Source organism: Cervus elaphus, chromosome 23, assembly GCF_910594005.1.
Source record: "Cervus elaphus chromosome 23, mCerEla1.1, whole genome shotgun sequence".
Classification (NCBI taxonomy): Eukaryota; Metazoa; Chordata; class Mammalia; order Artiodactyla; family Cervidae; genus Cervus; species Cervus elaphus.
In genome coordinates, this window is record NC_057837.1 from 55061055 (window position 1) to 55087260 (window position 26206).

At 53.5% G+C, this 26206-nt stretch overlaps 1 protein-coding gene and 1 long non-coding RNA gene across 3 annotated transcripts in view; one reads left to right on the forward strand and one right to left on the reverse strand.

The window, feature by feature from the left end:
- Positions 1 to 26206, reverse strand: part of CDH4 (cadherin 4) — a 475206-nt gene that overhangs the window by 133787 nt on the left and 315213 nt on the right. The window lies entirely within an intron of this gene.
- On the forward strand, positions 18490 to 22665 carry LOC122682005. Its single transcript, XR_006337185.1, has 3 exons — positions 18490 to 18555; positions 21113 to 21299; positions 22600 to 22665. It is a non-coding gene; the product is annotated as an uncharacterized LOC122682005 (long non-coding RNA).

The window sequence follows — 26206 nt, forward strand, 5'->3', positions numbered from 1 at the left end:
GAGCGCTTTCCTAGGATGAGGACCTGGTGCCTCTGCCAAGCTCCAGGGATGAAAGGGTCCCCAGGAGGCCTGGGCTGGGGAAGGCTTCCAGGCGTGCAGCATGAGCAAAGATAGGGGGGGAAGGGTGGACTCTCAAGGACTGAGAGCCGGTGTGGTGGGAGCTGGGCTGCCGGGTAAGCCAGGGTCAGAATAAGCACACAGGAAGGAGCTCAGCCGGTGAGGTGACCTGGCAGTAAAGAAACCCCCTGCTAATGCACGAGACCAAAGAGAAGCGGGTTTGATCCCTGGCTCAGAAGATCCCCTGGAGGAGGGCATAGCAACCCATTCCAGTACTCTTGCCTTGAGAATCCCATGATAGAGGAGCCTGGTGGGCTGTATACAGCCTGGGGGTCACAAAGAGTTGGACACGACTGAAGTGACTGAGCACACACGCAGCACGGGAGGGAAGAGCCCCTCACCCCCCAACTCTGGGGGTTTCTAGGAAGGTCCAGTGCCCTTTGAGGCTGAGTGGGTGTCCCGGACGTGACACCCTCTCCTGGAGCCAACGTTGAGAGAGGGTCACAGCCTTTCCCAGCCATAGAAACACCCAGTGAACTGAGTTAGAGGTCCACTGCTATGACTTCAGAGGTATGTCCTCAAAAGTTAGCTACAGTGGATCATAGTATCCCCTGTACCCACTTCACACGTGTCTGCTTGCAGGAGAAGAACTCAAGAGCCAGGAAAAGACAGAGAAAAGGAAGAAAAAGAGTGAGGAATCCAGGAGAGGCTTCTGCAAGTAGTGATTCACCACCCACCCAGCAAGGATGGATCACCAGGGAGATGTGCAGGGAGGCCCTCCATGGTGGGGGTGGGGGGCAGAGAGGAGACCGGCAGCGCCTGCACAACCTCAGGACTCCCGGCTCCCCTGTCCTGGGGACCCCCGAGGGAGTCTCTTGTGGGTCATCCACGGAGCATGGCTGTGTCCCTGTGGGGTCTCCCATTATCCCTCAGCATGCTGCCTGCTGACTGGGGGTCCCTGAGAGACCATCACCATTGCCATTGCCCATCTGGAGGGCTGGCACTGCAGCTATTGGACACAGATGCAGACAAGTGGTGGCCGGTGGCTGGGGAGTGTCTGCCAGTACGTATGGGGTCTCCTTTGGGGGACGAGAAGTGTTGGAACTAGGGAGAGGCGATGACTGCTCCACACTCAAATGTACTGAATGCCACTGGATTGTTGCTCACATTAATGGTGAAATTCATGGTGTATGAATTCACTGCGAAGCAGTTTCCAGGGCCTCCTGGCTGCTAGAAGGACTGGGAGAAGGGTCTCTCTGCTTCTTGCCCCTGGAGACCCCAGTCCCCCAGGCCCCGCACGCCCAGAGCTCACAAAGCCTCCCTGTAAATAGCCGTGCCCTGGGACCCCAGCTGTCCTCCTCAGGCCCCTCCCCTCCTGGCCCAAGCACAGTTCAGAGAGAGAGGAGGGTGGGGTGAGGGGATACTGACTTCATTGGAGAAGTTGGGAGAAGGGGACAGTGCACCTGAGCCCTGGAGGGAGGTGAAGGCTTCATGAAGGGGTGTCCAGGCTGTCCTCCTGGAAGCCACCAGTGTGCATGAACCACGTGTCCACATTCTGGGTACCACGCTCCCCCCCCGCCCACCCTGCCAAGAACCTGAGATGCCCGAGATGGCTTCCCCTTCTCGCCAGGATCTCCAGGGGGTGTCTCAAACCTCTAGGATGTCAGGACTGGAACACGCCCCAGAAGCCATCTATCCCACCCCTCATTTTATCAACAAGCAAACTGCTCTTGCTGGGAGAAGATGACATTGTGGAATGCACTCATTCACTCCAGGAATTCCACAGATCCTCCCCAAGCCTGGTGCTACATTGGCCCCGAGTTGTTACATATGCCAGCGTTTCCCATCCGGGTCCCGGGTACTTTTATAACGTAGCTAACCAACACCCCAAACACAAGGCATTTGTAATGTTTCAGCTGGTGAACATCTCACAGGTCAAAATTGCACATTCCGCAAGCTGGACTCAGCAGCGTGGGGCCCTGGCTCCGGTGAGTCCAAGCTGCTCTGTGTGTGCAGCCCCATAATTAGGCCCTGGGCTAAACAGCAGAGACCCGCTTCTTTTCTTTTTCCAGGACGGTGCCAAGCCCTTTCTTAGGAGAATGTTCCCTCCCCCATGCCCATCTTGCTGCCTCACAGCAGACAGCTGCAGCCATGCTTATCCACAGCATCTGCTGAGAATGCGCGGCACCCATGAAAGGGGGCACAGCAGCCCCCCCAACCAGGAGGGTTTCATTCAACTCCCTACCCTCATCATTTTTGATTGCTCGCTCCCTGACAGGAAGGGGGCGCTAATGTGCTGGGAACGGGCGACCCATGATCTGCTTCTTTGTCGGCACCGGCATCAGCGTGCTGACATTTATGGGGGCAGCGGGCTGCATCTCCCGGAGTCTGCCGTGTTGGAGACGTGAGCCGCGGTTATGAAACCTCTAGTTTTATTATTTTTCTTGTTAGTTGAGTTGAGAAAGATCAAATGAGCCAGGGGTGATCTTGTAACTGGGCCTGTGCTGAGGAATAAATATGTTTGCCTCCCTCCTCTCTCCCTCCTTCCATCCATCACTGGCTGCACCTGCTCAAGTGGCTGCCAACCCTGAGGTGTCCTGTGTGTGCAGGTGTGTCCCCAGGGGCCACCTAAGCTGCACCATGGTCTCCCTCCTTGCAGTCCGAGGCTCAGCCACCCAGGCCTGTTTCATCCCACCCTGCACCCCCTTCGCTTCCCTCTGCTCTGTGTATAGGAATGCTTTCTCCTGCCCAGGGATCGCCCCCCTTCAGGGCTCCCTGTCCCCCAAAATATGGGGGACCATCCTTTGTGCCCCCAAGGCCACTGCCCTGCTCACGTGGCTCCAACCACTTAGGTCAAGTGTGCTGGGCCCCCAGGCATGAGGCCTGCCTTCCTCACTGTGAATCCGAGCACCTGCCATGGGGTTCCTCTAAAGGCTATTGGAATAAATGCACAAGTTCCATTCCCCTTAGCTTTAAAAATGGGAATCCAGGGATACACCAAGTCATGACAAGACGTGGAGGAAACGTAAACACATGTTACAGTGAAAGCAGCCGATCTGAACCGGCTGCAGACTGTGTGAGTCCAATGGCATGGCACTCTGGAAAAGGAAAGAATATGGAGACAGTGAACCATCAGGGGCTGGAATTTACTGATGGTCCAGTGGTCAAGATTCTGCCTTCCGATGCAGAGAGCGTGGGTTCAGTCCCTGGCCAGGGAACTAGATCCCACACGCTACAGCTAAGAGTTCTCATGCCACAACTAATACCTGGCACAGCCAAACACATACATAAATAAAAACAAATATTTTTTAAAAAATCAGGGAGTGCCAGCGGTTGGAGGAAGAGAATGATGAAAAGGAAAAGAGCACAGAGGATTTTCCAGGTGGAGGAAATACTCTGTGATACTGTAACGGTGGATACATGTCATCACACATTGGTCCAAACCCAAAGAATATACAACATCAGGAAGGAACTCTAAGGTTGGCTGTGGGTTTTGGGTGATGGGAGGTGTCAGTGCAGGTTCATCCACTGTAACCATGTCTGGCACTAGTTGTAATTAGTGAAAGTGAAAGTGTTGTTGCTCAGTCCTGTCTGACTCTTTGTGACCCCATGGACTGTAGCCTGCCAAGCTCTGTCCATGGAATTCCCCAGGCAACAATACTGGAGTGGGTTGCCATTTCCTTCTCCAGCGGATCTTCCTGACCCAGGGATTGAACCCAGATCTCCCACATTGCAGGCAGATTCTTTACCTTCAGAGCCACCAGGGAAACCCCTAGTTGTAACAATGTCCTGCACTAATTGTAACAACAGGAGGTGTTAATAGCAGGGGAGACTGCAGGGAAGAGGGGGTGTCTGGAACTCTACTTTCTGCTCTATTTTTCCCATGAATCTAAAACTTCTCTAAAATATAAAATCTACTAAAAAATGGATATTCACTCTCCATCAGACACATCTTCTCCAGAGAAAACACTCTGTCTCAGAGATGTTAAAAATCCCATTTTAAAACAAAACACCAAAACCTCTCTGATGCCATTTCATCTATGGCAGACAACGGGAAACCTGCCTCTCCCCCAGGTTTCTTTTATAATGAGTCTAGCGCAGTGATCCAGCTATCCCGACTTCATATCCATTTTTCTCTCCTGGAAACATCGGTGGAAGTGGTACCAAGTGTGTGCCCTGGTCTGGGTGACTGTGTTTTCCAGTGTGACCTCCGCCCCAGTACTGCTTTGATGAGCTCCTGGGGTCCTAAGTGAGGATTCACACACCCTACGAATCCAGGGATGCTGGTGGGAAAGGCAGAGATTGTCTCTCCACACATTGCCCACCAGAGCTGGGACTGCATCACAAGGCTTCAGTTTCAGAACGGTTCTGAGCCCACGTAGGAGGGGTACTTCTCTCAGTTGTGGGACTAATTAACAGTCCTTTGTTGAGGAAGACAGAGGTGCAGGTGTCTCAGGAGACAGAGGGCTTGGGGAGTTGAGGGAAGGCAGCGACTCCAGATCCGAGGAAGGTTGTTTACACAGACATTCCTTCTGCAGCGGCCGTCAGAACTGAGGTCTGAGCTCCTTGTTAGTAAATCCCACTGACACCCCATCAGAATGGAGCCCGAGGCCTTTAAGTTGGGGGGGTCCTCTGACGAAAGAGACAGTCCCAACCTTGGTGAAAGAGGAGGTTGGCAGTCCTTCTGTCTGCACTCACAAGGCGCCAGCAGGGGTGATGCTGGTGAATCTGGCTGCAGACCTGCCAACTGGCCTGCTGAGTGCCAGGTGTGGGAGGTGCCCAGGTCACAGCTGGAGGACAGCATGATAAATGACTGACCACACCTGTGTCATTCCCACGCTTAGAGATTCGGGCTGTGAAGGATGTTCTTCCTCCAACATCCGGGTGTCACTGGAAGGGGGAAGGGCCCCGTGGTCCATATCTGATCTCGAGAATCTAGGAGCCTTGCTAATAGCCAAGGATGTTGGGGGGTTCTCCAGAATTGGGAGTTGACCCTAGGGGCATGGCCCTGCCCAGATTCTTTGCTCTTTCATCAAGATTCCTGGAGTCCATTTGATTCTTTGGAAAAATGGAGGTGGTTTTTGACCGTTAAGAAGAGAAGTCTATGGGGGCCTCCTCTGGTGGTCCACTGGCTAATAATCCATGCTATCAATGCAAGAGGCCTGGTTTGATCCCTGGTCAGGGAACTAGATATCATATGCTGCAACTATGAGTTCAAATGCCACAACTAAAAACTCTGTTTATTGCAATTATGACCTGGCACAGCCAAATAAATAAAGAAAAATAAGTAATACAAAAGAAGTCTATGGGGACTTCCCTGGTTGTCTGTTGGCTAACAATCCATGCTCTCAATGCATGGGAATCATAGGCATCGTTTAAGAAGCACCACTCCTAAGTTATTTCCAAGGCTCCCCCGATTCTTTCCATCAGCTCTTGCCACTAAGAGCTTGACATGTAAAACCACACCCAGGTGTCCATTCACAAACAGATGGGCATGACTACAGTTTAAGCCACTGCGAGAGACATAGCTACACATGTATGGACAGTCTTGACAGTCTACAAGCACAGTTCAGGCTTGTGGCGGTAATTCTGTGCACTGTGGTGAGGATGGCCTGGGGTAGACCTTTCCCGCGCTCCTGATGAGGATGGTCAGGAAGAGAGGATAAGGCTCGGGTGATCCTTAGACCCCAGGGAGGAGGTGGTGGGCTCTCTGTGAACAGACTCTGCGACACTCAGGGCGGTGCCCAGGGGCTCCCTGTTCCATCCCAGGCGTGGGAATGTCATTGCCACTGGTGTTGCTGGCAATGAATGAATATTGCTAAGCTGCACAAGTACAAGCTAACACGTCTCTTAGGGGCCCTGGTTACAGCTAACAAAGATGATCATTGTAATAATAAGGACTGTGGTTGCTTATAGAGGTCTCAGCACCTGCCAGGCTCTGGGCCAAACTCCACACCCAGAGCACACGGCGTCCCTGCCACTTGGGAAGGACAGCTGTCACCTGTTTTACAGGTCAGGGTGGGGAGGCAACCCCTACACTTGGCCTCTGTTTAGGGAGTGTCGGGGCGGGGGTTCCTGAGAGAAAATAGTGTGAGGTTGCTCCCCTGGTGGGGCTCAGGGGACAGCTGTTTGCCTGGTGGTCACCCCGTGAGCTCCTGGCCGCTCTTCTGCCTTAGTCTCCTTTGGGGGGCCACCCGGTGCCCGGTTGCCCCAGAGAAGACTGTTGCTGTGAGAATAGGGTGGGTTTGTAGCACCTTCCATGGCCCCCTCCGTCCTCTAGCCTCGCCTTCTGCAGGCCCGGCTTCAGTGACCTGGGGCCAGGCTCCATCCCCTCTAGGGCTCCTATCACATCTGAACTGGGTGGGGGGCAAGGGGTAGGTGCTGGGGCAGACAGCAGGCTCAGGGAGGGAGGGGGACAGGCTGGGGGGCAGGCCATGGGGGACCCTTTACAACACAAGGAGCAGGACCGGCTATTTTTAGAACCATCAGCCTCTGTCATTAGCTCCCATGCATCAGGATGAAGCTAATGAAATCATTCACAATTAAGGCCCAGGTAGAGAGGAGGTGCTTTCTGTCCCCAGGGTCCACCTCCCCTCCTGCTTCCCCTTCTCACCTCCTCCCCTCCCTATTCCCTTCTCCCCTCCCCACCTCCCTTGTCTCCCTTCCTTCACTCCCCCTAACTGTCCTCTCTGCAGGTGAGGCCAACAGGAGGAAGGGGAGACCCTGGCTGGGCCCCCAGACTTGGTTTATGATTTTACTCCATTTTACCAAGGGGCAGTGGAAGACTGTTTCGTGCTCTCTGTATTTTAAAAGCACTTGCAAGCATTCCCGCTCCCCAGATCCATCCACTCACAGCTTCCTTCTCCTCTCAAGCTCTCAGAGACTGTTCCTACCATCTAGGGAGGACGTGCTGTTTGAACCTGGGCTGAGGATCGGGAGGGCAGCTCCAGGTGACACAGGGACCTCAGTCTGGTGGGTGACTCCGGAGACTCCAGCTCAGAGAGGTGGGATCAGCCTCCTGGCCCTGGTCCCTTCCAGCCCCGGGATTTGGGGGCTCCCCACACGCCCAGCACCATGAAGAGAGGAGCAGATACATGCTCCATGTCTGTCCATCTGTCTATCCTGATCTGCGTCCATTCATCTGTCCAACTGTTCATTCACATACTGACTGTCCTGGCTCAGCCCTCACACCCTGCTCTCTGCTGGGCCCACCCCCCACCACTTGGGGATCCCCCCCTCTTCTTCAAAGAGGGGAGACCCCCTGGGCAGAACCAAGTAGCCTCTCAGGTGGGGCTGCACCACAGAGCAGATCTTTGGGAAGAGTGGCCACATGCTGCCCTCTGAACTCTCCGGGGTGGGCCTCCCTCTGACTCACTTTGGGCTCTGATGGTCGGGACCTGGAGACACACCCACCAGGCTCACGACGAGGAATGCTCGGTAAAGAGCAAAATCAACCTGGACGTGGAGAGAAAGAGCACAATTCTTCCTGTCCCCCGTCTTTCCAGAGCACCTCGTTCCTTAGCCACGGACCACCCCAAGGAAGCAAAGACCTGAGACATCTGTGCTGTTTCTGGTCCTAATCCTGCATCCACAGAGCTCAAGGAAGCAGGAGCCCATTCACAACATCACCATCCACAGAAGGCCCAGGACCATGGGTCCAGGAAGGAGGGGGGCAGGAACATGGCTTCCCAATGTGGCCGCCATGCTCACTGCTTCTCCCTCTTGCAATCTTCGTTAGAGGCACAGGGGCCTGGGAAGTCTGCGAGGGCCAGGGGGCTCTATAGCCTAAGATGGTTGGATCCAAGGCTGAGAGAGGTGTCTCTGCTCCCATGATTGCTGAGCAAGGAGCACCTGCTGCTGAGAAATGGGGCTCACTGGCTCCTGGGTCTCCTCCTGGGAGAACCTTGCTCTGGCTCCCAGTTCTGGCCAAAGCAGGGCACATGGCAACCGCCCAGGAGTGAGGGAGCCACAGCATGCCCTGCATTGGAGGGAAGGAGGGTGGACTCTGTCAGTAACACGTGAACACGTACGCAGTGACCAAGTTAAGGACAGAGGCTCGGGGAAACCGTTGTTCTGTGGACCCCTCATGACAGGTGTGATTTCTTTTCTATCATAAACACAATGGCGAGTAGAAGGATAAACGTCCAAAGCAAGTCTTGCGTCTAAGGAAACTGTTGTAATAGATGCCTCCAAAGCTGCTACTGTTTCCTCTCAGCCTGGGGCATGAGTCGGATGCGCCCCTGCGAGGGCATCCTGACCTCCCTGCCTTGTTTGCTCGTCCTCTCCTGTCAGTGGTGAGATTCCTGTCGGTAGAATCTGTGATGCTGATCTGTTCTCACCTTGAGCAGAAGACTCAGGTTCAGGGAGGTTTGTCCATGCTTCTGCACCCCGTTTCTCTGATGGAGGCCACTGGACAATTGTTGCTGTTATTCCCTAGCTCAGTCATGTCTCACTCTTCGCAACCCCATGGACTGCAGCATGCCAGGCCTCCCTGTTCCTTGCCATCTCCTGGAGTTCACCCAAGTTCTTGTCCACTGAATCGGTGATGCCATCCCACCATCTCATCCTCTTTTGCCCTCTTCTGCCCTCGGTCTTTCCAAGCATCAGGGCCTTTCCCAAGGAGTTGGCTCTTCGCATCGGGTGGCTGAAGTATTGGAGCTCCAGCTTCAGCATTGGTTCCTTCCAGTGAGTATTCAGGGTTGATTTCCCGTAGGATTGACTCATTTGATCTTGCAGCCCAAGGGACTCTCAAGAGTCTTTTCAAGCTCCACAGTTCGAAACAGTGTGTTGGCCATTAAATCCCGAAGTGGAGGAGAGAGCTGTGTGCTGGGCTGGGTCTTGCAGGAATCTTTGCAGATTCCTGCCTACCTGAGCAGCACTGCAGGGGCTTCACCCTCTGCAGGGAGAACAGCCAGTTAATGAAGTCGATTTGGAGGCGATGGATCCTGGCCCTGCCCTCAGTCCTTGCCAGGCTCCCAGTGCTCCCTCCCAGGCCCTGCCCGTGGACCTTTGTGCAAATGCAACGTTTATCCTGGGGTAATTACCCCTGGTGCAAATTTGACATGAAATCTTGATAAAGAATTGTTTTTTAACATAGTGGCAAAGAGGCTCAGCCAAATGCATAAAAATTATGTGACATTTTACTTCTGAGTGTAAATTAAAATTTGCAGAAAGGTCAATGAACCAGGAATGATTTTGTTTCAGATGATTTAGACCATGAGAAATGGGAAGGCTGGAGGCAGGGGAGAGCTCCTGGTGTCATCCACACCTGCTGAGTGTTTGCCTGCAGGGGGCTGTCCTGCCATCCAGCCCACCACCCTGGCCCAAACTCGATTTGTTCCCAGTGGGCCTCACTCCTGCCCAATGCATGTTAGAGGACTGTGAAAGAAGGTTCTGGACTTTCCTTGTAAGGCCATCTCTCAGAGAAAGGCAGCCTTTGGACTAGACTCCTCTGGCTGCCGGAAAGAGAAAGTCATGTACAGGAGGCTGCAGTTCGTCTCACTGAGTCCCTACTATGTGATCAGCACCTACTATGTGCACCGACTGTGGCTGGTGCGAAAGAGGGCGATGAGCTGCCTTGCCGAGAGCTGAGGCCTGGGAGCCAGTGGCATGAGCTGTGCGGCCTTGGCGCACTTGCTAAACCTCTCTGATCTTCACACCTGAGCCAGCACAATCACCCTCACACCACAGGGTACGAGCCTGTACCCACAGTCAGATTTATGGACTCACTGCAGCAAGGGAGATGGCATGCTGAAATAACAACCTCTGCCTTGAAGGGTTTTGCCGTAATTCAATGAGGTGATGCACAGAACAAGCCCCACACAATTGTGCCCGGAGGCAGAAAGAAGCTGGCTAAGACTCCGGTGCCTCTTCCCACCCCTCCAGGGTCTGCTCTCCACTCCCAGCCCCTCTTCTGTGCCGGAGAAATGCAAGGAAGATGAAAGAATGAGACAATAGCTTTTACAACAAGATGTGAAGGGGTAACTTTGTTTTCTAGGCTCTGCAAGTAACCAGAGCGCAAGGTCTTATCACTTTGCTTCCTTTTACAAAAGCAAGGTGCTTCCCCAGGAGCCACATCTTTATCTCAGCAGTCGGGGCTGCAAAGTGTATCTTAATTTAAAAAACAATTATGAGCGAAACACAAACTCCCAGGAATTATCCATTCTTCAGAAAGAAAGAACAAAGAGCCCGACAGAAAGACACGTGCCCCCGCTTGTGGTACAACATTCCTGCGGATGTTCACAGACACTTGGGGGATGAAGATGCCTGCGTCCTGCCTGGTTCCCATTGTTTCTGTTTGGGGCGGGGGGTGGGGCATGATCGGGTGGCTTTGTAGGTGAGAACAGCCTAAACACAGCCCAGTGCATCCTGCATTCATGTCTCTAAAGGCTTTTGTGATTTAAAGCAGCAATTATATACAGGCCTGAGATAAAGACTCTGAGAACTTATCTCTCCTTGGGGTGGGAGGGGAGGGCAGCAGGCGAAGGTTAATGCTTTGGTGAAATATTTCCACAGTTATTTCATGCAACCGTTTTGCAATATCCCTAATGTTTTCGCACATTACATGCTCTTCCGGGAGAGAAACAGCTTGTGTTTTTGAAAGCAAGGAATAAAAACCTAACAGGCCTGGTGGCTGACTTGTACCTTGGAAGATTCTACAAGGAGGTTACAGCTTGGTGTTGTTCTTTTATATTCAGGCACTGAAGATCCGGCTGTGTCTTTCTCGCAGTTAGTACTAAACAAAAATGGCCAACACTCAAAAGCAATCTCTGATCAGAACCCACCGAAGCTCCCTGTTTGGCTGCAGGTGACACTGAGGACGTGGGTACTGACCCTGATTTCAGCCCTTCCTGTCAGAAGGCCCTCCTCCACGTTCAATTTCTTCCCAGGGACTGTCTCTCACACCTTTGGAACTTGGGGTTCACGTGGGTCAGGGCTCAGAGGGGACCATGCGAGTTCCAGGGGGCGGGCAGCACTTCACCACTTCACCTGCTGCCCAACTTGTTGTTCCCGTTCCCACGTCATGTCTGACTGTTTGTAACCCCATGGACTGTAGCACGTCAGGCTTCCCTGTCCTTCACTATCCCCCAGAGTTTGCTCAAATTCATGTCTGCTGAGTCAGTGATGCCATTCAACCACCGTATCCTCTGTTTCCCCCTTGTCCTCTTGCCCTCAAGTTTCCCAGCATATTAGGGTCTTTTCCAATGAGTCAGCTCTTCTCATCGGGTGGCCAGAGTACGGGAGCTTCAGTTTTAGCATCAGTCCTTCCAGTGAACATTCAGGGTTGATTTCCTTTAAGACTGACTGGTTTGATCGCCTTGCAGTCCAAGGAACTCTCAAGAATCTTTTCCAGCACCATGATTCAAAATCATCAATTCTTCAGTGCTCAACTTTCTTTATGGCCCAGCTGACCTCGGGCATCATCCCCTTTCCCCTCACCCCCAACGGGGGCAGTGGGACTCTCTGCTCAGCGCAGGACCCAACTTTCCTTCCCTGTGACAGGGTAGCCCCCCAGCTCGGCACTCTGAGACGCGTCCTAAAACCATATCTTGAACCCAGCAATCTCTGGGGACAAGGGTGCAGGCTATTTCTTCAGGCTGCACAGGGTGCACTTTAAAAGCTTCTTTTGGGGGGCATTCTTTGTGCATAGGTCCAGATAGAGGTGAGATCGGGCTCTCCTGAGATGTCAGGATGAGAGAACAGGGCAGGCTTGCGAGCAGAATGGCTGTTCAGTGGACCCTGGTGATGTGGAATTTTCTGGTACCTCGCTTGTCCTTCATTGGTCACTCACAAGTTCCAGGGCCATCCCTGGTGAGTCAGGGACAGTTCTGCTGTTTGCTTCCATTAGTTCATTAACATTAAAAAAATATGACTTCCTGCCTGTTCAACATGGAATTCTGGCCTCTAGCCCTGGCTGGAAGCTAAGAGGTTCCCTCTCCAGGTGGCCAGGGGCTGGGGACTCCAGGCTCTGTGTCTGCGTCTGGAAGTGGCGCCCAGCACGCATCTAGGCAGGAGGGCCTCCTCCCTTACCCCAGCCTCTCCCCCTCGCTTGCTGCCCCTCTGACCACTCAGACTCTGCCTGTGATTAGGGACTGCTCCTGGGAGTGGACACTCCCGCAGGGCCAGGGGTGGGTTGGCAGGAATGTTTCTGCAACAGTGGGTCTGATATAGGCTTTAAACTGCCAGGAGGCGGCGGAGGTGGCGGGGGAAAGGGGGAAGGACTGGGGGGTCTTCCCATCCTATATGCTCCCTGGCTCTGCCCTCTCACCCTTCCCCGGGCCTCCAGGGTGGCCGGCCAGCCAGCTCGGACCTGCCTGGAATCAGTCAGGGCCCCTGAAAGCTTCCCAGCACCTCTCCCAGCCCCTCTGTACTTTGCCCACCCCCTCGGCTCCCAGAACCTAATCCTAGAACCTGAAAACACCTCACCTTCAAGGCCAAAGGGATCCCAGATGTTTTCTAGTTAAGGATCTGGAGATGGGAAGTGATCCTGGGCCACCCAGGTGGCCCTGAGTGTCTTGACCAGGGTCCTGATGAGAGGGAGGCAGGAGGTCGGAGCTGGAGAAGGAGATGTGCTGAGGGAAGCAGGTCAGAGAGAGACTGCAAGACGCTGTGCTGCGGGATTTGCAAACGGATGAAGGGCTGTGAGCCAAGAATTGGCTTCTAGAAGCTGGAAAATGCAGTGCAAGGATTTGCCACCCCAGAGCCTCTAGAAGTAGCCAGTCCTGCTGCGTGGGGACAGGGCCCCGGTATGGACAAGTGACCTCACAGATGCCAGGTAATAACACTCATGTGAATTTTTAAAAAAAAATCTATTTATTTATTGACTGTATAGGATCTTCACTGCTGCATGTGGGCCTTCTCTAGTTGCAGTGAGTGGGGGTTACTCTTAATTGTGGTGTGCGGACTTCTCATCGTGGTGGCTTCTCTTAGAGCAGGGCTTGGGCTCTAGGCACACGGGCTCAGTAGTTGTTGGTTGCAAGCTCAGTCACAGCTCTCGGGCTCTAGAGATCTGGCTCAGTAGTTGTGACGCATAGGCTTAGTGGCTCTACCGCATGTGGGATCCTCCTAGATCAGGGATCGAACCCATGTCCCCTGCATTGCAGGGCAGACTCTTAACCACTGAACGACCAGGAAAGGCCCATTCCTGTGGTTTTAAGCCACCACATTGGTGGTGCTTTGTTACAGTAGCCCTGGGAGTCTGACTGGCCCTCCACTGGCTGGCATGCTCCTTGCAGGCAGGCCTGCCGTCCTGGCCTCCTCCTCTCCAGCACGAAGCGGGCTCTCAGCATACATTTGTTGAGTGAATGAATGAGCATCTGGTGCCCTGTTAGTCTGAAGCATAGTTTGCATCTGCAGAGCCGTGGAAATGTGTTGGATGAGCGTGGCTCTGTCCACACCAGCTCCACCCAGGCCCTCTCCTCGTTGTCCCAGCCCACAGCCCTCCTGCCCGAGGACCCAGAGGTGGGCAGGCTGTGAGTTCTCTTGTCCTTGCTCACCAATTTGCGTTGCTTTAATTGCAAATCGTATAAATTTGCACTAGAAGCTAGCTGAGAGGGCCTCTCTGCCACAGGAGAGATGACTCAGGAGCTGCAGAAGGATTGAGGGCCCGGCGTGGCTGCAGACCTCCTATGCTGCAACTCATCCTCCAGAACCTTCCGTGAGGTCGCAAGGCCCTCACAGTCACTCTGCAAGACTGGACCCCTGTGAGCCCAGCGGCTGTAGCTTCTCCCAGATGCTGAGGCTCCCAAAGTGAGCTCACCTGTCTGAAGATCAGCTGGCAGTAGAGGAGCTTCCTGCCACTGTTTTTTTTTTTTTTTTCTGGAAAGTTCTCTGGCTTGGTTTTCAGCAGCCTGGGCTGGGCACACCACCCAGACCAGGGGAGCTGGCCAAGAAGTGAGGAAGGCTGTGGGAGGCCCCCCACCTGGCCTTCTGGTCTCTGCATCCCCGCCCCTCTCTGGCAGCCCCCACACAGGTGAGAAAACATCCCGCTCAGCCCTCGTTTCAAAGTTTTAAACTCACTGTTGGTGGCGAACTTCTCACTAAACACGCAGATGGTCCTGCCCAATCCTGTTAATGGAGAAGCTCTCACACAGCTATGGAAACAGACATGATGATCTGTTTCCCAACATTTGGAAAAAAGCCTACAGAGGTGTAAGGTGGCACACAAATGAGGATAATTAGCGTGTGCCATCTGCGGGAGAAGAAAAGACACAGGCCTCCCTCCCTGCCGTACCTGCTATTTTGGGCTCGTGAAGATGCCGGGAGCGTCTGGGGGTGGGGGGGGGGCGTGCAGCACCAAACACGGTTCAGTTCCCGGCGCCCTTGCCCTCATTCACTCAAGAAATTGTGGGAGCGCCTCTGCCATGCTCCTCTTTCACCTTGAGAGGAGCTGGTGATAACGACTCGTCACTAGGAAGTACTAAGTGGAAGTTCCTGACAGCCCCAACTGAATCTGTGGACAGCAGCTGTCCGGGAAGTGGTTGGGCCTGGCCACAGCCTCACAGATTCGCTCACAGTTCCTGGAGATGGGCAGGTGCGCTCAAGTTCATAATGTGGACAGCCGGCCACAGCGTCCAGGTGCAGGGGTGATGGACCCTGGGGTCATCCATGAACTCAAGCCTGTCTCCCCCATGTCTTCTCAGGCTCCCTGGACCTTCTTCCTAAGGCAAAGCCTACTCCCCACTGCCCAGTCCATTCTGCCGAAAGCCCAGTGTTTTGCTTTTTAATTTGGTTTCTGTCACTCGCTGATACCTCTGTAACGTACAGTAAAGATGAACTGCCAGGGGAAGATGGCGGGCAGGGTGTTGCTGCAGGTTCCTAAGTGCTCATTCGTGATTTCTGTGCTCGTCTAGCCCTGATCTGTAACAAACAGTCTGGGGGCCCATGTCCATCTGGGACCCCACTCTGAGCAGTGCCCACAGCAAAAGGCAGCAACACCCCGTGTGAGGCTGGGGCGAACAGAGCCGGGCAGCCAGGGAGAAGCACAAGGGGGCCTCGGCTGGGGGATTCCAGGTGGCTTCTGGAGGAGGCAGCATTTCACTGAGCCACAAAGGGACGGGTGGGCTGCAAGCTGTGGGGAAGCAGCTGGCTCCCCGCAGAGGAGGCCTGTGAGGCTGGAGTGGGAGCTGGGACAGGAGGTACCCAGGTGAGGAGCCAGGTGGCAGTGTGTGCCCAGGGTGTTTCAGGGAGAGACAGGCAGGACTGTGGCAGGATGGTGGGCGTTGCCATTACCTGGTAGGGGACAATGATGGCTTCAACTCAGGCCAAGGCCAGGAAGAGAGGGGAGATGGAAGGGGCTGAGCTGCTTGTGGACTGTGTGTACTGGTGAAAGACCAAACAGATCAATGGAACAGAAATACACCCCCAATACAGTATACTAGCACATATATATGGAATTTAGAAAGACGGTAACGATAACCCTGTATGCAAAACAGAAAAAGAGACACAGATGTGCAGAACAGACTTTTGGACTCTGTGGAAGGCGAGGGTGGGATGTTTCGAGAGATCAGCATCAAAACATGTATATTATCTAGGGTGAAACAGATCACCAGCCCATGTGGGATGCATGAGACATGTGCTTGGGCCTGGTGCACTGGGAAGACCCAGAGGGATCGGGTAGAGAGGGAAGTGGGAGGGGGAATCGGGATGGGGAATACATGTAAATCCATGGCTGATTCATGTCAATGTATGGCAAAAACCACTACAATATTGTAAAGTAATTAGCCTCCAACTAATAAAAATAAATGGAAAAAAAAAAGAAATACACCCCCATAAGCACAGTCAACTCATCTTGGACAAAATAGCAGAGATAACACACAGGAGCAAAGATATCTCTTCCAAAAATCATGCTGGAACCACTGGACACCCACATGCCCCCCGCCCCCCAAAAAAAATCTTCACACAGACCTCACACTCTTCACAAAAATTAACTCAAAACGGGTCACAGACCTAAATGTAAAATGCAAGCTATTAAACTTCTAGAAGGTAACACAGAAGAAAGTCTAGGTGACCTTGGGTATGGTGACGACTTCTAAATACAACACCAAGGGCATAATTTATGAAAGAAATAATAGATAAGCAGGCTTCCTGCGATTTGCTCACAGATGGGATGATGGGCATAGGAGAGGTCCCAGCTCTGCCAAGGGGGTGGTGTGAGAAGGAGTCCCCACCCCTGCCAAGAGGGAACCAGGGGGGCCACAGGGTCTAGGAGCTGGAAGCCCAGCCTGAACCTGCTGGAGTTGGGCTCCTGCCAGCTTGGGTTGCCATCTACCCAACACCTCTGCAGGTCATGCCTTTCAATCCAGAGTCAGGGGGTCCCTGAGGGACACTTCCTCCCGCACTCCAGCCAACAAACACCTCTTGGGTGGCTGCTCTGAGCCCCCAGGAGGCAGGGACAAACAGAAGTTCTGAACATTCACACAGGAAGCCCTGGGACATCCACTGCCTGTGGCCAGCAGAGCTGGACACCAAGGATGCAGGCTTTACTGGGCTGCTACCCTCACTGAGCCATCTGGGGCCCCCAGGGAGTGATCCCCTGAGCTGATCACCCACTCCAGGCATGGCCAGGCTGTAGATGGATGTGGGTGAGACAAAGGCTCCACAGACACTGCTATGGGGTGCTGATTCTGGGTTCCCTGACACTGTCGCCTTGGGAGGAGATGCACACAGACCCAGCTTCCTGTCCACGGGCCGCGGCAGCCGAGTCTGCTGCTTCCCAGGGAACATGTGACCCCCTATCTGGGCCGGGGCAGCCAGATTCTCAGTCCCAGTGCAGATGCTTTAGCGAAAGCTCCCGACAGCCTCCCAGGAGGAGGACACGTAGGCTCAGAGAGGTGGGCTGTCTTCTGTAGAGCCTCCAGCCCTGCAGCAGGACCTCCATCCCAGTCCATCCACTCAAAGCCTAGGGTCCTGACCCTTCGGGGCACCAGCTTCCCCCGACCGAGCACAGGAAGGATGCTCACCTCCCTTGCTTCGGTTCCCCTTTTGTGGGGCGGCCTTCTTCCTGCCTGCCAGGACTGGATGCTCTGCGCTGTATGCAGGTGAGGACACCAACCTGCCCTTTGACTTGTTTTTACATCACTCTACACATCCTGCATCACGGATTCACCCAGCATGAGTAGGAGGAGGGTGGGGGGATACATGATCATCACAGCTCGTGGCGGCCAGCCATCCTGGGTTCAGATGTCCTTCGTCTTTATAAAAGGCACGGGTTCCCTTTATGAAGCCAAGTCCACGCTGGGTTACCCACTTCAGGGAAAGTCCAGAGCTGATGGCCAAATGAAACTGCTCCGGGGCTGAGCCTCATCATTAACACCTGCCTGACCCTGTTCCACTGAAGCTCACTGTTCATCTGACCTGCGAGCACAGCACCCTGAGGAGACATTAGCCCCACGTTTGCTAAAATGCGAGGGAGCCAACGTATTTTCTGTGAACTTGGAGGGAAAATGGGCTCTGTCGGCTCAGCTCACATTCCTTTGCAGACCTGACAATCTGTGTCCCTGTCTTTGGAAACCCAGCACCTAGTTGGACTGGCCCCTCCATCTGTCCTTCCTCCCCTAGAGCCTGTGCTGTGCCTAAACTCTCTGCTTCCAAGGAACCAGCCTTTGTCGCATGCCTTCCCCTCCCTCATTATATCTATGAAAACTTGTGTTATTGTTGAGAGACGTGGGTCTCCTGCAGAAGAGGCTGACTGAGCTATTGCCAATGGTCAGAGCTTCACGGCTGGTGCCTGTGTTGTCCCCTTGTTCTCCCCCAGCCTCCTTTAATCCGCAGGAAATCTAAAGGCAGGACTGACGCTGTCTGGCTCTGAGACAGGGTCCTGGGCCCCTCCTGCAGAGCTGCTCACCTGAGAAGTTTTTCTGGGCAAGAGCGGCAGCCCGGTGGGCTGCTCCCACTGCCCCCAGTTATGAGCACAGGCCATGGGAGGGCTTGTTCTCTGCCCCGAGGGGAAGAGAGGGACTCCAAGGAGCCAGTGCTCCGGACAGAGAAATCTCTAGGTGTCTTTAACGGGAGGAAGCAACGTGGAATTTACAAGGGGCTGCAAGCTCTGCATGTCACATCTGGGGAATCTTGACACAACTGGGGTTTTGATTTGGCCGTTGGAGATGTGATTTTTCATTGTTGACATAAATGTGTGCAAGAGAGCCCAGCAAACCCCTAGCAAATGGAGCCTTCCAGCGGCTCTGCGGGCTTCTGCCTAATTTAAAACTTCGCTGAAGCGTCTGCTGTTGGAGACAACCCAGACGCTGGCTCACAAGCCTGGGCAGAGTGAGCTGCCAGGCGACACCACTGTTAATCCGCCTGGTATTTCCGCCCGGACTGGACCTGCAAGGGTCAGAGCCAGCCCCATGTGGGTGGATCTCCTGACGGAGGGTCCCTTTGAAGTGTCTGGAGAGGACACAGCTGCTGCTTCCTTGGACAGCTGTCGGCCACGGGCTCCAAGATTGATGGCGATGCTGCCGGGGACAGTCCACTGAGCACTGCAGCCCCTGCTGCTCGGTGAGGTGGGCCTGGGAGTGGGACGGTAATGCAAGCCGCAGCTGAAAGGCTGACCGTTCATGTGATGTGGGGTGAACCTGGTCCCCCAGCCTGGCTGGTACCTGCCACACCCCTCATTGACTGGAAGGGGCATGGCCTCTCCAGGTGACTGAAGGGTATTCTGCTCATTTCGTGGAATCTGTAACAGCCCCATCTGAGGATCTGGAGGGAGTCTAGGGAGAAGATGGGAACAAGCATTTTGTGTGAAGACACACCCCAGAGCTCGTGGTGGGTCTGCCCACGGCTGGCCGGGTTTAGGTATGAAGCCAAAGTGGTGATGGGCGGGGCGGGGGGATGCTCTGGGGTTCAGGTGTCACCAGGCAGAGGGAATGGGACTGGCAGGAAGGCAGTGACTGGCCAGGTACACCAGGCAATAAGGGAACCCTTAAGCCCGCGTGCATCTCCAGGTCAAGCTGGAGCAGCAGGTCAAGGCTGTAATGAGGAACGAGGACAGGTCTCACAGGACTCAGCTTTTTCCCCACTTGGGACAGAGACCAGGGTTCCCAGACCTTGAGGGGCGTGGCCGCCTGCCTGTCTATTCCAGGGGCGAGGACTCAGTGGACAGTGTCCCAACTACACAAATCTGCCCTGCCTCACCCCGACTCATGCTTGTTCAACCTTTTCATTTTATTGGAAAACTTTAATTGGGAGTTCTGAAAGGTCACAATTAATATTTCCAAATGAAAAACACAAGTTAGAGTGGCTCTGAGTAAATATTGTTTAAATCCACATCCAATCTGCTTAAAGTCAAAACAAAAAGGACAGGATTGGGGGAAGGAGGCCAAGTAGGACACAGGGTCTGGTGGGACAGTCCAGTTGGGGCCCAGAGGGGCCACTGAGTCCTGCATAGTAGACCAGATGGCTGCACCCACCTGTTTCAACCATACTTCTCTTTCCCCGTTGATCTGTGGGTGCCCACAAATGGCATCTTTTCAAGATTGGGTTAAATGCTCTGCAAATGCAAGGTCATGCCCCACCCTCCATTCCCAGCCACGTGGTTCCCCCAGCTCCTCTTCTATGGAACTTCCACTCCACAGACACCTCCATCCATGCCAGTCCCATTTACCCCATTAACAATTACAGCCACCTCCCATTTCATCTGTGTGTGTGTGTATGTGTGTGTGTGTGACCTGTCTCCTCAAACAAGGAAGGAAGTCCAGTGACATCATGGTTCCTGCATGCAGAGCAGACCCAGCATGAAGCAAGGTGGATGGTACACAGGAGGAAGGAGGAGATGGGGGCCCAGAGGCCCCCTGGTCTGTGCAGTATGCGTAGCGTCCAATGGCCGTGGTAGCTCTGCAGCTATATGCTTCGCTTGCCCAGACATTCAGCAAAGAGGGGTGATATCTACCGTCATCTGTGCTCTCCCCCAATGTCTGGCACTGACCAAAGCACACAAAAAACGACACATCCAGTTTGCAGAAAAGAGCCTAGGTGCCCTCCACATGGCACAAACACCCACACACCCAGGGGACCACCTTGCACGATGAGCAGGTCGTCAGGAAAACCAGGCCTGATTTGCTTGGAGGAGAGTGACAGACGTAGATCAAGAACTCTAAATTTCCATCAAATTCGACAACAGTTAGCTGCAAAACCTTTCAAGGAGCTTTGAAAAAGACGCCAGGCTGAGGCAGGCAGGCACACACGCCTGGGCCCTCTTCCTGCCATACTGCCCGTCACTGGTCTACAGAGCACTAGGAACCCGTGGCTCAGGTACAGACAGCCTTCGTGGTGTTGAGATGCACACTCAGATAAATAAGAACATGTTTAACGACAAGATGCTGTTTTTTGTTGCTTTAACTCTGAATCAAGGTCGCAGAACAATTGCAGCATCACTGAAATGGGCCTGAGGACTCACAGCTACACACAAAATGCAGAGACTGGCACCCGAATTGGCCACACTTGCTGCCCTGCCCTGGGAGCACGGCACCTGCTCTCCTGTTACAGTGGGGTTCTGAGGGGTTTGGAATATTCTGGAGGTCAGAGGGCTCTGCTGGGATTGTTCCTGTCCCACTCACCTTTGCTAAGCTGCCACCCAGGCCGCCCGGGTCCATAAGGATCACAGGAGCCTCACAGAGCCCCAGGCTTTCTGCTTACTTCCCACCCCACCTGCCTCTCCATGTCTCCTCTTTCCTCCTGATTTATCCTCAGCTCTGATCTCAATTTAAGGCCTGATGACTGGGTGACTTCTGAGAGATAAGCTTGAAGACCCAGGGGTGGAAGGAGCTGAAAAGATTGGGTGGGGCTGGAGAAAATAACTCGGCCAGGGCGCTAGTGACACCTGATCTGCAGAAAATCATAATGTCTGGAGTTGGCAGCAGCCTGTAGCATGAGAGGCTGCCGTTCCATCCAGAGGCTGAGATGAACGCCCCCAGACCCCTCCACCTCTGCCACTGAAGCCCTCTGGAGTCATGGGCTGCCCAACCCTGGGGGTTGATGGGACTCAGGTTGACCATGGGGGTGGTGCGTGGACCTCAGGGACTAGCCTCTCTGCTCCAACCTTAACGGTTGCTGCCAGCTTGCTTTTCCAGCTGCGATGACCTTTTCGGGAGGAAGGAGTGACCAGCCAATTAGACTCGGGAGTGTGGAGAAGATCAGAGCATCTATGAGGCCCTGCATGCTTTCAATTGAGGTTCTGATAAATCACGCCATGGCTGAAGCTGTAATGAGGAGGCAAGAGTCACCTTTCTGCTGATAAAGACCAGGTAAACACACATCCCTCAACACGACTCGGAGGCTACGCTTGCAGAGCATGAAGTGGGGGTGTTCAGTGGGATGTGTTCTCTCCTCCCAGAGGCCCTGGGATCCTCGAACCCCCCAGAGGATGAGCTAGCAGGGCAGTTTCTCAACCTGGCCTCAGTAGGTCACCAGCTAACAAACCATTACAGATGCTTAGCTTCTGGCTCTAGTGCGGACCAGCATCCCTGGGGACCTGCCAAGACCCTGCTTTCCTTTTCCTAATGTTTACCCAGGGCAGATAGTGAAGGACAGGGAAGCTTAGCGTGCTGCAGTTCATGGAGTTGCAAAGAGTCGGACACAACTTAGCGACTGAACAACAGCAAACCCCAGGGCAGTAGTTCTCAGCTCTGTGTCTGGGGCGTTTTGGGGGTTCACTTCTGGGGTGGGTCTAGTGGCCTCTACGGGTAGTAGCCAGGAGCACTGCTACTCATCCCGTGATGCCCAGGGCAGCCCCTCAGCCAAGGGAGACCTGCCCCTGAGTCAGCAGCACCAGGGCTGGGAAACCCTTGGAGCGTGTCTGAGAAAACCCTGAGGCTGACGCCCAGCACAGTGAGAACCCCGTGGCTGTCAGGTGTCATTTGTCCAGAGGGGGATTAGAGAAGCGAGGTCAGCGTGGAGACAGAGGAGAAGAGCTCTCGAGTTGGCGAGGTGTCAGGTCAGCTGTTTTCCAAGTCGACTCCTCTCCCAGATGCTGTGGCTTCTTTGCTGGCCTCTTCCATTCCTTTTGTAGGTGCTACTCAGAGATCCTGAGTGTCCCTGTTTTCTGGTCCTCTAACACACAGCAGCCCCACACCCAGCCTCGCAGGGCCTGGAGCTGACTAGGGGTTCTCTGTTACTCCGTGAACACCGCCACCCATGGTGCTCAGGTTCTGGATGAGAAGCACCAAGATGGGGGCTGGACGGTGATCAGGGGTCAATCTCTCCCAAACTGTGAACCTGCAGGACTTTTCCTGCAGCCCCAAGAGGGGCCTGGCGCAAGCTTGTGGGGCCACTCGAGAACTTCTGATCCCTTGGGCAGTGTGGACAGTGAGTGGCATAAAATTGAGATGGCACTGCCTCCAAGCAGGAAGCCCTCTCCAGTCTGCCCTCTGACCTCTGGCCGAGGGAGGTGTGTGTCTCCTTGCTGGGTGATCCCACCCACCATGCAAAGTGCTAATTACTCTATGTGGGTATTAGTTCTGTGCCGACACTCCCAATCTGCAGACTTGGCTTCAAAGCATTCAAATTCTGCTCAGAAAACACGGTGGTTTTGATCTTCCTTTGCAGCCGAGCAGTAGGAATGGTGCACGTGTTTTCCGCACCTCTCCGAAGAAATCCATCTTTCACACCCTGCTTCGTGCCATATGTTGGGAGCTGAGAGAATGAAAGATTTAGCTGTCAGTCTCTGAAGGCACAACCAGCCCCACTCCAGCTCTTCCGTGGGGCCTTGGATCTGCAAGTATGACATTTCACTTAGCTTCTGTCAGCAGCATCCCCGCGTATTGTTGCCATGCGCCATGGAGACTTCTGAGGCTGCTCCATGCACAGGAGAAAACTGTCCAGTAATCTCTTCATGGTGTCATGTGGGGGTGGGTTGGACTGTGGTCCCAAAAGGATGCAGGAGGTTGTGAGATGCAAGGCGGTTTGATACTGCCCTGGTGCACCCCTGTAGAGGTCCTGCCTCTTACTTCCTGATTTAACCCTCCTCCAAGTGAGCCTGGGGGGCCCTGATGCTCTGAGGATGCATGGCCTCCAGGAAAGCATGTTCACTTTCTAGTTTGAAACCCCAGGTAACATTTTATTTGGCAAAAAAGATTTAAATGTTGGTACTTCCTCATTGCCCTCTTGGTATTTTCACCTTGACCTAAGTGAGAAATAAATTTGTCTTCTGCGTCAATACTGGGAAGGTGAACAGGCTGGTGAAAGTGAAAGTGTTAGCCATTCAGTCGTGTCCGAATCTTTGCGACCCTGTGGACTGTAGCCCGCCAGGCCCCTCTGTCCATGTAATTCTCCAGGCAAGAATCCTGGAGTGGGTTGCCATGTCCTTCTCCAAGTGATCATCCTGACCCAGGGATTGAACCCAGGTCTCCCATGTTGCAGGTGGATTCTTTACCGCTAAACCACCAGGGATTAGGCTGGTAGGATTGCAAAATACAGCATCCTAAAAAAAATGCAGAACAATTAAGTTTCCTTCCCATGGAAGCTGGCTTGTCTTTCTGTTCTGCAAGTTCATAGAGAATGCCATCTTGGGCATCTGAGAAGCAGTTCCAGTTGGAGGGAAACTTGGAGCTGCTAGCGACAATATTCATTTCTCACCAGTAGCACTGGATCCTGCCTCTCTGGTGCAGTTACGGGGAGCTGGCACTGTCTGAGTCCTATCAGGGCACCTTATGCCTGTTGGTTTTGTCTGTGTGTGGGAGTGGACACAGGCCAGGCACGGCTATTACTCTCCAACATTCTAGCTGAAGAAGCTGAAAACCCCAAGTCAATATCCCAGGGAGTGACACAGTGTGGATGGACAGACCCAGGGGCTAACATAGAGCAGGGGCTCCAAAAGGCTGAGAATGAGTGTGATGCCTGTGTGTTCAGGGGCCCGGGTGAAGCTGCAAGTGACTGTTTGCTACCATTGCTCTGAGGCTCCCAAGTCTTTTCATCCTAATCAGACCCCAAACTTCCACGGATGGCAGGCCAAGCCTGCTTCCCTCGGCTGCCCCTCCTGCCCACTCTCTGGGCTCCCGGCAGATGTTCCCATACAGCGTCTGGCACAGTAGATGACAACGGAACACAGAAAGGAAAGAATGACCACACGATGCTCAGATGAGTGACCCACCCCATCACAGGGCCCATCCTGTCCTATCTGCTGTGCCCAGCGAGTGATCAGCAGATCTGGAGGTGGGTTAACAGGGTCCCGCAGGTCCCCAAGTAGCCATTGAGAACCCCCAACACCTTTCTTCCTAGCCTCCCTGGGGCTGGCTGCCCTCATGGCTCATTTTAATTGGATAACTGAAAAAAATCCTCCTTTCATAAACCTCCCAATGCTTAGTTTAAGGGCTTTGAGGAAAGTGTGCTAAGTTTTGACCAATATCCAGTGGGCATTTCCAAGGCCCTATCTAGCAAGAAAAAAAAAAAACAACACTCACTTGCTGGTAGAAAATAGAGCATTAAAATAGAATCTGAATCAATTTTTCTGATCAATTGCGGCAGAAATGTGTGTAAGTGGCTGCAAATTGAGTCTCAGGGAGCACAGATGGGTTTTTGCGATGGTGTAAAGTTGTTATAAATTTGCCCCCTGCCCCATCACACTCAGACGCTCAGGGAATTGTTGGCGAGGGTGTGTATCTGAGAAAATATCCTGGTTGATCAATAAATGCTTATTAGGAAACGTGGCATAACACATGCCCACAGTAAACAAATGTGTTTGATTGTAGACAGATGCCAAGTTTTTCTCATCTTATTTTCCTCTTTTAAGCCTAAAGGAGACTTGTGTGAGGTCAGCCTATCTGTTTAAAACAGATCCTTTTAGGAATATGTTGACCACCCAGGAAAGAAAATGCCTTTGATGCCTCTGGAAATAAAGAAATATACCTTTTAAATTCCTTGATTAAACTTTAGGACACAGGTGGTGAAAGCAAATATAAAAAGATATAAACACACACACATCTTTATCTCCCAATGGACCTCATTTTCCCTCATGTCTAGAAATTTCCTTACACCAAGACAAGGTGAAGAATTTCCCTTCCTAGTCAGAAACAAAAGATTGTTTCTCTGCTGATGCACACTATACTAGAAATTCAAGGAAGACGGTAATGGGTGCTAACTTATTTTTAGGAGTCAAATATTTATATATTTATATCTATACCTACACATGGGCTTCTATGGCTCAGTGGTAAAGAATTCACCTGCCAATGCAGGAGTCCTGGGTTTGATCCCTGGGTTGGGAAGATCCCCTGGAGGAGGAAATGACTACCCACACCAGTACTCTTGCCTGGAGACTCCCATGCACAGAGGAGCCTAGCGGGCTACATATAGTTCTTGGGGTTGCAAAGAGTTGGACACGACTGAGTGACTGAGCTTGCAAGCACACATACCCACACAGACACACACACTCGTATCTGCTGCCGGGTGGGTGAGGTGGGCTGGGGCCTGGTCCCTCCTCCCACTGCAGCTGTCATAACGGGAGTCATGCAGAAGGGCAGGGTCATCAGTCTGAGAATCGTCCAGTAGGTTCCTCTCTGGGAGAGATGCTCGGCCCACAGCAGCTCTGCAGAGGCTGTGGCTGAGTCCTGGGGAGTGCGGCCCCTCCCAGAATCTGTAGCAACACTGCCACTTGGTCCTTAAAACCTGGAAACCTGCAGCCAGTGTCTCGTGTCTCCTCTGTCAGGCCAGACCTGAAGACAGCAAAGCACAAGGCTATGAGTGTGGCCAGCCATTCTCACGGGGAGGTGGGGTGGTCTCGGGAGGGGTCCCTGGGGTCATCAGAGCTCTTTTCTCCCTGCACGAGGTGCACCTGGATAGGCCCCTCAAGTCCTGCTGCTTGGAGTGACTTGGAGGGACAGGGAGACCCACGGGGTCCTGTAGGGAGGAGCCTCGGCAGGAGGACAGGAGGGGGCAGCAGCCCCTCCTCCGCCCTTGGCCACCACTGCCCTTTCCTGGGGCTGACGCCCCACACCAAGAACCAGCCTCCAAGGGCACAGACCTGCCCAATAAGCCCAGCCACACCCAGCATCACCACCTCCTGGAAGTCTCCCGGCCTCTCACCCTTATCACCTGCTTGTCACCCAGCTCCCAGCCTTGGTCCTCAGTCAAGGGAGCTAAAGTGACACCTGGGTGCCCTGATTAGGTTGTGGGGGCCAGTGGTAGCCACTCACACGTGGGTCACATAGGCAGGAGAAAC